Source organism: Oryctolagus cuniculus, chromosome 6 (genome assembly GCF_964237555.1).
Source record: "Oryctolagus cuniculus chromosome 6, mOryCun1.1, whole genome shotgun sequence".
Classification (NCBI taxonomy): Eukaryota; Metazoa; Chordata; class Mammalia; order Lagomorpha; family Leporidae; genus Oryctolagus; species Oryctolagus cuniculus.
The window spans coordinates 62,618,500-62,630,276 of NC_091437.1; positions in this window are offsets into that span (position 1 = coordinate 62,618,500).

An 11,777-nucleotide genomic window follows, 5' to 3' on the forward strand; every position below is an offset into this window, starting at 1 on the left:
TCGAACAGGTGCCCATATGTCATTGTCACACGCAGTGGCTTTACTTGCTATGCCACATTTCTGGCCCTGGGATGAGCCAATTTTGATACTTAGAAACTTATGTATAAGTATATACTATAAGTATAACTTATACTTATGTATAAGTTTCTAAGTATCACAATATATTAATATAAATGTCTGTTGCTACTCACCACATACCACATTATACACAGACACTTTATATACAAATACGTGCACACAGCAGCCCCTCTGCATCTGTAAGGCTGTGGGTCAGAAGACTCGATGAAAGTAAGTTGATTTACTCAAAGGAAATTAACTTGGCAAACGAAAAAGCTGTCTGCACCTTAATGTTTATTGCAGCTCAATTCACAATAGCTAAGGCCTGGAATCAACCTAAATGCCCATCAACAGTAGACTGGATAAAGAAATTATGGGACATTTATATACTCTATAGAATACTATACAGCAGTAAAAAACAATGAAATACGGTCATTTGCAACAAAATGGAGGAATCTGGAAAACATCGTGCTGAGTAAAATAAGCCAGTCCTAAAGGGACAAATATCATATGTTCTCCCTAATTAGTGACAACTAACCGAGCACCAAAAAGGAAACCTGTTGAAGTGGAATGGACACTGTGAGAAACGGTGACTTGATCTGCCCTTGCCCTGACTGTTGATGAACAACTTAATACTTTATCCCTTTTAGTATTTTTTTTTGTTCTACTTAATACTATTGGTTGAATTCTGTAATTAATACACAGTTATTCTTAAGTGTTGAAACTTAACTGAAAAGTGATCCCTGTTTAATATAAGAGTGGGAATAAGAGAGGGAGGAGATGTACAATTTGGGACATGCTCAATCGGACTTGCCCCAAACAGTAGAGTTAGAAACATACCAGGGGATTCCAATTCAATCCCATCAAGGTGGCATGTACCAATGCCATCTCACTATTCCAAGTGATCAATTTCTGTTCACAATTGATCATAATGATAGGACTAAGAGGCAAAGGGATCACATAAACAAGACTAGTGTCTGCTAATACTAACTGATAGAATTAAAAAGGACAGAACAATCCAACATGAGAAGCAGGACTCATAGAATGGCAGATGTCCTAAACAGCACTCTGGCCTCAGAGTCAGCCCTTAAGGTATTCGGATCCGGCTGAACAGCCCCTGAGAGTATTTCAGGCATGGAAAGCCAAGACACTCTGGAAAAAAAAAAAAAAAAAAAAAAAAAAAAAAAAAAAAAAAAAAAAAAAAAACACCTAAATGAAAGATTTCTGTGAGTGAGATCCCAGTGGAAAGAATAGGTCATCAAAGAAGGGGGTACCTTTCTCTGAAGGGAGGAGAGAGCTTCCACTTTGACTACGACCTTGTCCAAATATGATCAGAGTCAGCAAACTCAAAAGGCTTCCATAGCCTTGGCAACTCATGACAAGAGCCTAGGGTGATTACTGATGCCATAAACAAGAGTGTCAATTTGTTAAGTCAACAACAGGAGTCACTGTGCACTTACTCCTCATGTAGGATCTCTGTCCTTAATGTGCTGCACATTGTGATTTAATGCTATAACTAGTACTCAAACAGTACTTTACACTTTGTGTTTCTGTGTGGGTGTGAGCTGTTGAAATCTTTACTTAATATATACTAAACTGATCTTCTGTATATAAAGAGAATAGAAAATGAATCTTGATGTGAATGGAAGGGGAGAGAGAGCGGGGGGTGGGAGAGAAGTTATGGGGGGGAGCCATTGTAACCCATAAGCTGTACTTTGGAAATTATATTCATTAAATAAAAGTTAAAAAGAAAAAAGAAAGTAAGTTGAAAGGATTCCGAGGGCTGGCGCTGTGTTGCGGCAGGTAAAGCTGCCGCCTGCAGTGCCAGTATCCCATGTGGACGTCAGTTCAATCCTGGCTGCTCCACTTCCCATCCAGCTCTCTGCTATGGCCTGGGAAAGCTGTAGAAGATGGCCCAAGTCCTTGGGCCCCTGCACCCACGTGGGAGACCCAGAGGGAGCTCCTGGCTCCTGCCTTCAGATCGACCCAGCTCCAGCCATTGCAGCCATCTGGGGAGTGAACCAGCAGATGGAAGATCTCTCTCTCTCTCTCTCTCTCTCTCTGCCTCTCTATAACCCTGCCTTTCAAATAAATAAATCTTTAAAAAAGAGAAAATATTCGGAAAATAGAATTGCTTCTCTCTTGAACATGTGCAGGCTTTGTTCTTGTCATTATTCCCTAAACACTACAATGCAACAACTATTTACATAGTGCAACTTTTTATTTAAGATTGATTTAAGAGGCAGAATTACAGACAGAGTGAGTGAGTGAGAGACAGAAAGATCTTCCATCCGCTGGTTCACTCCCCAAATGGCCACAACTGCTGGAGCTGTGCTAATCTGAAGCCAGGAGCCAGGAGCTTCTTCCAGGTCTCCCACATAGGTGCAGGGGCCTAAGCACTGGGGCCATCTTCTACTGCTTTTCCAGGCCACAGCTGAGAGTTGGATCCAAAGAGGAGCAGCCGGACACGAACCAGCACCCTTAAGGAATGCTGGCGCCACAGGTGGAGGGTTAACCACAGGCCGCCGCAGTACAGCAGCTTATTTACATAGCGTTTAGGTTGTCCTAGGCACTTCAAGTCATTTAGAGATGATGTAAAATACACAAGAAAGGGGTCAGTGCTGTGTCACAGTGGGTTAGGCCACCACCTGGGATTCCACTGCCATCTCATATGTCAGTTCGAGTCCCGACTGCTCCACTTCCAATCCAGGTCCCTGCTAATGCTCCTGGGAAAGCAGCAGATGGCCCAAGTGCTTGGGCCCCTGCACCCACAAGGGAGACCCAGAAGAAGCTCCTGGCCCCTGGTTCCAAGTTGTTGTGGCCATCTGGGGAGTGAACCAGCAGATGAAGGATCCCTCTCTCTCTGTAACTCTGCCTTTCAAATAAATAGTTTTTTTTTTTAAATTACATAGGAGGACAAGCACAGAGCTTATGAAAATAGTCATCATTTTATACAAAGGGCTCTAGCTGACATCTGTGGATTTCACTACCCTCACAGGGCCCTGGCATTAGCACGGTCCTCTGTGGACGCCAGAGGTTGTAGGATTGCACTTATTTTTAGCTGGAGATCCAGAGGACGCATCAGCAAGGGCTTCCCAGGCCCTGTTACCTGCGGCTGCCACTGGTGGAGAATGGGCGGGAGGGCTCTGGCCTGTCATCTCCTTTCTGTGTGTTGTTTGGTTATTTTACCTTGGATCGTATTTCCCTTGTATACATTTTCAAAATATTTACTTTATTTATTTGAGAGACAGAGAGAGGGAGCAAGTCATCTTCCATTTACTGGTTCACTCCCCACGTTGGGTGGGTGGCAGGGGCCCGGCCACCTGGGCCATCTTCTGCTGCTTTCCCAGGCGCATGAGCAGGCAGCTGGGTTGGAAGTGGAGACGCCAGGACTCAAACTGGCACTCCCACAGGGGAGGCTGGTGTTGCAAGCAGGGGCTTAAGCTGCTGTGTCACAATGCTGGCCCCGGGTTGATCATTTTTCCCAACGACCATGGGGGACGCTTGCTCTCAGCCACTCAGCATTGGGATTGGCCCTTTCCTCTGTTTGAGGCAGTGCTCACCGCCCCTCTAAGAGCCGACAGCAACAGTCACCGCTGGGCCACGTCCCTTGCAGCCGGGTCACGTGACCGAGTGACTGGCCCAACCTCAGCCGCACAGCCCCAGACTCAGGACCTGAAGGCCGTGCCCACAGGTAGCACAGAGCAGGGAGAGTCGGGGCTGATGAGAGTGGTGTGTGTGTGTGGGGGGGTGGCAGACCCAGCAGGGACCGTGGGTGGCAGTGACCCTCATTCTGGAGGTGTCCAGCACCCACAGGGAAGGCCCACAGTCTGCCCAGCTGTAGCAACCAGGAGCCTTTCACAGGCTTGGCACTGGGATCTGAGCAGCACTGTAGGCCGTGGGGTCTCCAGAGTGCATTCCCTGGGCTTCCAGAGATCCAACGTCACTAATAAACCCCACATCTGCTTACACGGGCTGTGTCTCAGGGCTGGGAGTGTCCCAGCACGGGGTGAAGAGGGTGATGGACGAGGCCAGGAGGAAGGAGGCCCTAGGAAGGGTGATCCGTGAGTCACGTGGTGGACGCGGGAAGTCGCTGAAGGGTCTTCCGCACAGCACGGACCTCCCGCGACTTGTACTCCACGGGCTGAGTTGCAAGAGGCTGGGGGTAGAAGCAGAGAGACTAGGGAGGAGCTACGAAGCCTGGGCGGGGAAGCAGTGGTGAGGCTGGACCCAGACTCAGCGGGGAGGGCTGGTGTCACTCAGGAGGTGGCTCACTGGGTGTTGGGAAAAAGGGAGAAAGGTGGGTCCTGGGAGATCCCCACACTGCTGGCTTGGATATTGGGGTGAGGATGCTGTCCCCAAATGACACAGACCTTGGGGGGTGGTGAGTGCCTGCTGGTGGACAGGCCGGAGGAGGTGTCCAGCAGGCAGCAGAGCAGTCTCTGCCCGGAGCTCGGGAAAGCGCGCGCGGGGGGGGGGGGGGGGGGGCGTGTCCTGAGAAATGCTTCACAGACAGCGTGAAGCCTCTGCCAAGGCCCCGCCTGGGGAGGGGGTAGGTAGGTCAGGGGCAGCAGTTTGATTTGTAGTGTTTGCCAGATACCTGTGGTGTAAACACTCCCACCATGGTTGATTCCACTCTGTCAAGGCGATGCCACTCAACAGAGCATGGGTTCAGTTGCATAGTATTTTCATGCTACAAATACCATAAATAAAAACTATCTTAAGGGGGCCAGTGGTGTGGTATAGCAGGTAAGGCTGCCACCTGCAGTGCCGGCATCCCGTATGGGCGCTGGTTCGAGTCCCGGCTGCTCCACTTCCAATCCAGCTCTCTGCTATGGCCCAAGCATTTGGGTCCCTGCACCTATGGGAGAGACTTAAAGAAAGCTCCTGGCTCCTGGCTTCGGATCGGCCCAGCTCCAGCCATTGATGCCATTTGGGGAGTGGACCAGTGGGTGGAAGACCTCTCTCTCTCTCTTTCTCTTTTTGCCTCTGCCACTCTGTAACTCTACCTTTCAAATAAATAAATAATTTTTTAAAAAATCTTATCTTATGAGCACAGACAATAGTAAAACCTTTTTTTTTTTTTTGACAGGCAGAGTTAGACAGTGAGAGAGAGAGACAGAGAGAAAGGTCTTCCTTTTTCCATTGGTTCACCCCTGAAATGGCCGCCACAGCTGGCGCACCGCGCTGATCTGAAGCCAGGAGCCAGGTGCTTCTCCTGGTCTCCCATGGGGTGCAGGGCCCAAGCACCTGGGCCATCCTCCACTGCACTCCCGGGCCACAGCAGAGAGCTGGACTGGAAGAGGAGCAACCGGGACAGAATCCGGCACCCCAACCGGGACTAGAACCCGGGGTGCCGGCACTACAGGCGGAGGATTAGCCTAGTGAGCAGAGGTTCTGGCCATAAAACCTGTTTTTAACATGAGTTATGTAAGTTCATATAATATGATTTAAAAAAAAAAAGTAGTTACAGAGTGAGAGGAGAGACAGAGAGAGATCTTCCATGGGTTGGTTCACTCCCCAAAGGGACACAATGGCCGGGGCTGGGCCAGGGTGAAAGCCAGGAGCCAAGAGTTTCTTCTGGATCTTCCCAGAAGGGGCCCAAGCACTTGAGCCATCTTCTGCTGCTTTCCCAGGCACATTAGCAGAGAGCTGGATCAGAAGTGAAGCAGCTGGGACTCGAACCAGTGCCCATATGGGGATGCCAGCACTGCAGGCAGCAGCTTTACCCACTACACCACAGTGCTGGCCCCCGTAATGATTCTTTATAAAGACTTCAACAATTGGCTCATAAATTCCTGAAACTTTAACATTTGTTCTCATCTTCTATCTGCTGGGTCACTCCCTAAATGCCCACGACAGCAAGGGCTGGGCCAGGCTGAAGCCAAGAACCAGGAACTCCATCTGGGTCTCCCGTGCGTGTGGCAGGGGCCCAAGCACCTGAGCCATCTTCCGCTACCTCCCAGGCACATTAGCAGGGAGCTAGATCGGAAGCCTGGAGCAGCTGAGACTCAAATGAGTGCTTCAAGGTGGGATGTGGGCATCCCAAGCAGTGGCTTGGCCTGTTGTGCCACAATGCCCGCCCGAGCGGTAACATTTGCTACCTTTTCCTTCCTCCGTCTGCTGTCCCCAGAAGAAGGGGGCGTGGATATTGGGGAGCCGCTTTCTAGCAGGGCAGATCCATTCCCAGGCCACGCCAGTACCCCACTTAGGGCATAGGCTCGGGCCCCTAGGTCTCTTTCTGTCTGGGCCCTAAGCCTGGGAGTTGGGTCTCCTGCTGGGAAGTGGGTCTTTCCGTTCCCCTCTGCCCTGTGCTCTTCCTACGGCTGTACAGAGAGGACCACTGAAGTTCTGGACCAGGGAAGGCTGCCAGTTCGCAGGGCATGGATTGAGAGTCTATCCCAGCCTGAGCCGAGGGCTCTCTGGTGAGGCTCCCTGGATCCCAGCCCTGCCTGGGTTCTGCAGAAAGCCATTTGCCCCTTTCCAAGTCTGTGCATGGAGCATGTGGTGTGAACTGACAGTCACCAGCGTGCCTGCTGTCCTGAGGCCTGAGGTCAGGGGAAGACAGGCTGGCCGGCTCCCTGCAGGGCACTGGGACAGGTGGCTGATAGCAGAAAGGGAAATAAGTGGGTGACATTTATTGAACACATACTATGTGCCTGGTATTCCATTATATCTAAAACACTAAACCGAATCTCCCAAAGCAGTAACTGTATTCTTTGCGATCAACTTTTTCTGTGTGTCTATGGTGTGCAGGTACCACTCCGGGTCCAGAAGATTCAGCAGAAAACAAGAAACAAAGTCCCTGCTCTTCTAGAACTTGACATTTGAGGAGGACGGGACAATTAACAAGGGGTCTTGTGCCCGGTAAGGTGCTTTAAGCTGTGTGGCTCTCCCAGAATCATCAGTGACCTGCAGCTTGCTAACGCTTCCCACCGTGACCTTGGGGCACTTGCCATGAGTCAGCCGCTGTTCGATGGGGACTTGGCTTGAGTTCCTTACTCCTGGCTTTAGTGGACATAGATGCAAACTTGGTGTCTCTCTCTTCCCTGCCCCCCTCCCCAACTTTGCCTCTCTAAAATTTTACAACATTCCAGCAGGAGCAAGCTTAGGAAGCAAGGGAACAGGCCGTGGGAAGTCCAGAGGCGGGCGGGGGGCTGGCACCCTTGGACATGGCCCTGCAGCTTGGAAGGCCTGAGTGGCCGGAGCAGGGAGAGGGTGAGCAGAGGGAGTGGGGGTTCAGACACCTGTGCTGTGAGCAGAGGAACACTGCTGATGGGAGCCATGCAGGGCGTGCGCTGCTCTCCGGCAAGAGAGGAAGCTGGGGCCCGTTCTGAGGCCATGGCAACACGGGCTCCACTCAGGCTGGGGTGGCAGCCATGAGGGAGACGAGCAGTCAGATCCCACGTGTGACTTGAAGGAACAGCGTGCTGCTGCTTTGGAAAGACAGGCATCTGGGAGAGCCGGCGTGGGGATGGGGGTGGCCAGGAAGCACATTGGACACCCAGAGGGGACTGGGGAGGGGGGGCAGCGGGCTCTGCTCTTCTGGACTCCAGGTCAGGGCTGGAGGTAGCCCTGTACCTGTGCCTTTCAGTGCCTGTGACGGGGTGAGGGCGGGCCACCTCTCCAGACGGGGTCCCCGGCCATAGTCTGGGCCTTCTGAAGCTGAAAGGAGAAAGCACCTCTGTCCTATGTTGTTCACAGCTTTGTAGCAGATTTATTTATTAGAAAGGCAGAGTTACAGAGAGGAGGGGAGGAAGAGATTTTTTTTTAAACATTTTAAAAATACTTACCTATTGGCCGGCGCCGCGGCTCACTAGGCTAATCCTCTGCCTGTGGCGCCGGCACCCCGGGTTCTAGTCCTGGTTGGGACGCCAGATTCTGTCCCAATTGCTCCTCTTCCAGTCCAGCTCTCTGCTGTGGCCCAAGTGCTTGGGCCCTGCACCCCATGGGAGACCAGGAGGAAGCACCTGGCTCCTGGCTTCGGATCAGCGCGCCGGCCGTAGAGGCTGTTGAGGGATGAACCAATGGAAGGAAGACCTTTCTCTCTGTCTCTTTCCTCACTGTCTAACTCTGCCTGTCAAAAAAAAAATTATTTATTTATTTGAAAGGCAGAGAGAGATGTCTTTCATCCACTGGTTCACTCCTCAAATGGCCACAATGGCAGGAGCTGGACAGATCTGAAGCCAGGAGCCAGGAGCTTCTTCTGGATCTCCCACGTGGGTGCAGGGGCCCAAGGATGTGGGCCATTTTCCACTGCTTTCCCAGGCCATAGCAGAGAGTTGAATTGGAAGTGGAGCATCAGAGACTCAAACCAATGTCCATACGGGATGCTGGCACTGCAGGTGGCGGCTTTAACCACTATGCCACAGCACCAGCCCCACAGAGAGAGAGATCTTCTATCCCTTGGTTCACTCTCCAAATGGAAGCAACAGCTGGGACTGAGCCAGGCCAAGCCAGGAGCCTGGGACTCCATCCAGGTCTCTCAGGTCGGAGGCAGTGCCTAAGTGCTTGGGCCATCTTCCCCTGCTTTCCCAGGCCCATTAGCAGGGAGCTGGATGGGAAGTGGAGCAGCCTGGTGTGGGATGCCAATGTGGGCTTACTCTCCTGAAAGCCTAAAGCAGCGCCTGGCTCAGAATAATAGGAAGGTCAGTATTTGTGGAGTAGCTGAATGGATGGGTGGATGATGTTAAGGGGGAAACAGGGTGATAAATTAAAGAACACATCTGGGAGCGTAGTAAATTTTTTTAAAGATTTATTTATTTATTTATTTGAGAGGTAGAGTTACAGACAGAGAGATGAAGAGACAGAAAGATCTTCCATCTGCTGGTTCATGCCCCAAATTGCTGCAATGGCCTGAGCTGTGCCGATCCGAAGCCAGGAGCCGTGAGCTTCTTCCAGGTTTCCTATGCGGGTGCAGGGGCCCAAGCACTTGGACCATCTTCTACTGCCACCCCTCTCCCAGTCTCCAGGGGCTGCCCCAGGCTGGGAGATACAGTAGAGGGTTGGGAAATGGTGCTGTGGCCACATTGTGCGCCAGGACTCACATCTCGGGGAGCGCCCTTCCTGCCTGCCTTTCCCCCTCCAGGAATCGAGTTTCCTGGTCTCTCCCGCAGCCTGGTCCTCCTCCAGAATTCCCTCTGGCCACAGTTCTTCCACACTGCTCCCATGGAAGCATGTGATGAGGCCCCTGCCTTGGATTCAGGCCCCATGACTCCCACGGAACCCAGCAGGCTGGCTTCTGTCCCCCTTTGTGTTCCTTGGGGACGCCCGTCCTGGGAACCCTGCCACCGTGCTGTGAGGCGGCCAAGCAGCCACATGCAGAGGCCACGCAGAACCAGCCCAGCCCAGCCCAGCGCCCAGCTGACGGCCATCATGGAAGGAGGCAGCAACTCTGGGCGGGGCCAGCAGTGTGAGCCCAACCAGTCCTACAGGTGCCTCTGATCCCGCACTTGAGAGCCCCTGCTTTGCAGCCCCCGGCTCAGGCCACAGACTCAGCTATCGTCTCCTATTCCCGAAAGCCTTTCCTTCAGAGGCTTTTTTGAAGATTTGTTTATTTGAAGGAGACACAGAGAGGTCTTCCATCCACTGGTTCACTCCCCAAATGACTGCAGTGGTTGGTGCTGGGCTGTCTTTTCCTGCTTTCCTAGGCACATTAGCAGGGAGCCGGGCCAGAAGTGGAGCAGCTGGGGCTCAAACCGGTGCTCATATGCGATGCCAGTGTCACAGGTGGCGGCTTTACCTCTTGCGCCACAACAAAGGCCCAGGAAGTGGCTATAAATATTCCCATTTTACAGTTGGAGAAACTGAGACTGGTTTTCAGAAACTCGGCCAAAGGCAGGGCTGGAACCCAGGCTGTGTGGCTATGGTAGTGCCTTGCCAGTGATGCCCAAGCAGAGTGCTCAGATGGGGTTCAGGGGGTTGCATGGGATCTCATGTGTAGATCTGTGAGGTGGAAGGCCCAGACCTTCCAAATTCTCAAGAGAAACCAAAAATGTGGAAAATTAGCAAGTAGTTACATTTTTTAAAGATTTATTTATTTATTTGAAAATCAGAGTTAAACAGAGAGAGGAGAGGCAGAGAGAGAGAGAGAGGTCTTCCATCCGATGGTTTACTCCCCAGTTGGCCACAATGGCTGGAGCTGCGCCGATCCGAAGCCAGGAGCCAGGAGCTTTTTCCTGGTCTCCCACGTGGGTACAGGGGCCCAAGGGTGTGGGCCATCTTCCACTGCTTTCCCAGGCCACAGCAGAGAGCTGGATCAGAAGTGGAGCAGCTGGGACTCGAACCGGTGCCCACATGGGATACTGGCACTGTGGGCGGCGGCCTAACCCACTACACCACAGTGCCAGCCCCCAGTAATTACATTTTTTTAAACAGGCAGAGTGGACAGTGAGAGAGAGAGACAGAGAGAAAGGTCTTCCTTTTTTGCCGTTGGTTCACCCTCCAATGGCCGCCGCGGCCAGTGCGCTGCGGCCAGTGCACCGCGCTGATCCGAAGGCAGGAGCCAGGTACTTATCCTGGTCTCCCATGGGGTGCAGGGCCCAAGCACTTGGGCCATCCTCCACTGCACTCCCTGGCCACAGCAGAGAGCTGGCCAGGAAGAGGGGCAGCCGGGACAGAATCCGGCGCCCTGACCGGGATTAGAACCCGGTGTGCTGGCGCCGCTAGGTGGAGGATTAGCCTAGTGAGCCGCGGCGCCGGCCCCCAGTAATTACATTTTAAAAGCTCAGATGTTTGGGGAACCAGCAGATGGGCGATCTCTCTGGCGTTCTGCCTTTCAAATAAATAGAAACAAATAAACATATACAAAATTTAAAAAGCAACTCAGATGCTTCAAGAGTCCAACATAAATGCCTGCACCAGATGACGCTGGGCAGACAAACCAAGGCTGTGAATGTTCCAGAAACCGGGGGTGGGGTGGGGTGTGGAAGTCCGCTTTAAATACAGGGGCCACTTTTGGTGGCTTGTCGACTTCCCTCTCCCTGAAGGCAGACCCCAAATATAGACCCTTACCTTGGCCCATATCTTGGCCCACCCTGGGCTGGGTCTGTCTGGTCTCAGCTGTGGCCAGATCGGAACTTGCATACAGAAGGTGCTCATTTAGTGCTTATGGATGGAAAGAAGCCATTAAACCTCTCCAGCTCGGAGCACCCTCCCCACTCTTCCGGTTCCCTCCCCCTCCCCTGCCTTGGGCAGGTGGGGGCAGGGCACTGGTGGGTTAAAAGCTTGCAGCTGGGGGCTGTTGGGTGCTGGGTCTCGGTGGAGCTTCAGCAGCAGCATGGCTGCCGCAGGCCCTGTATGTCCCCCTGCCTGACCCCTGCTGGGGGAAAGGTTGGGGGCAGTGGGGGCCAGGTGCCCAGCCCAGCCTCACTCCTTTCTTTGGCCAGGTTTGTGAAGTTGAGGGTGGAATCCAGGAGCAGCAGGAGGAACCGAAGGAGAAAGAGGAAGAGGCGGCAGCGGTGGGTGCGTCCCCCGGCGGGCAGGCTCAGGACTCGCCCAGGGCTTCTCAGCCTCTGCGGAGAAAGGTTCAGAATGAGGGCCCCGCGGAGGCCCACCTCGGGGTGCACCCCCTGCACAACAGGTGAGAGCAACCACAAAGCTGGACACGGACCCCTGCTGTTAGGTCGGCCTCTGTGCTCGCTGGCGGCAGGGACTTGGGCGACCCCTTCCTCTCTCGGGCCCCAGGTCCTCATCCACAAAAGGCCAGGGTTGGCCTAAGC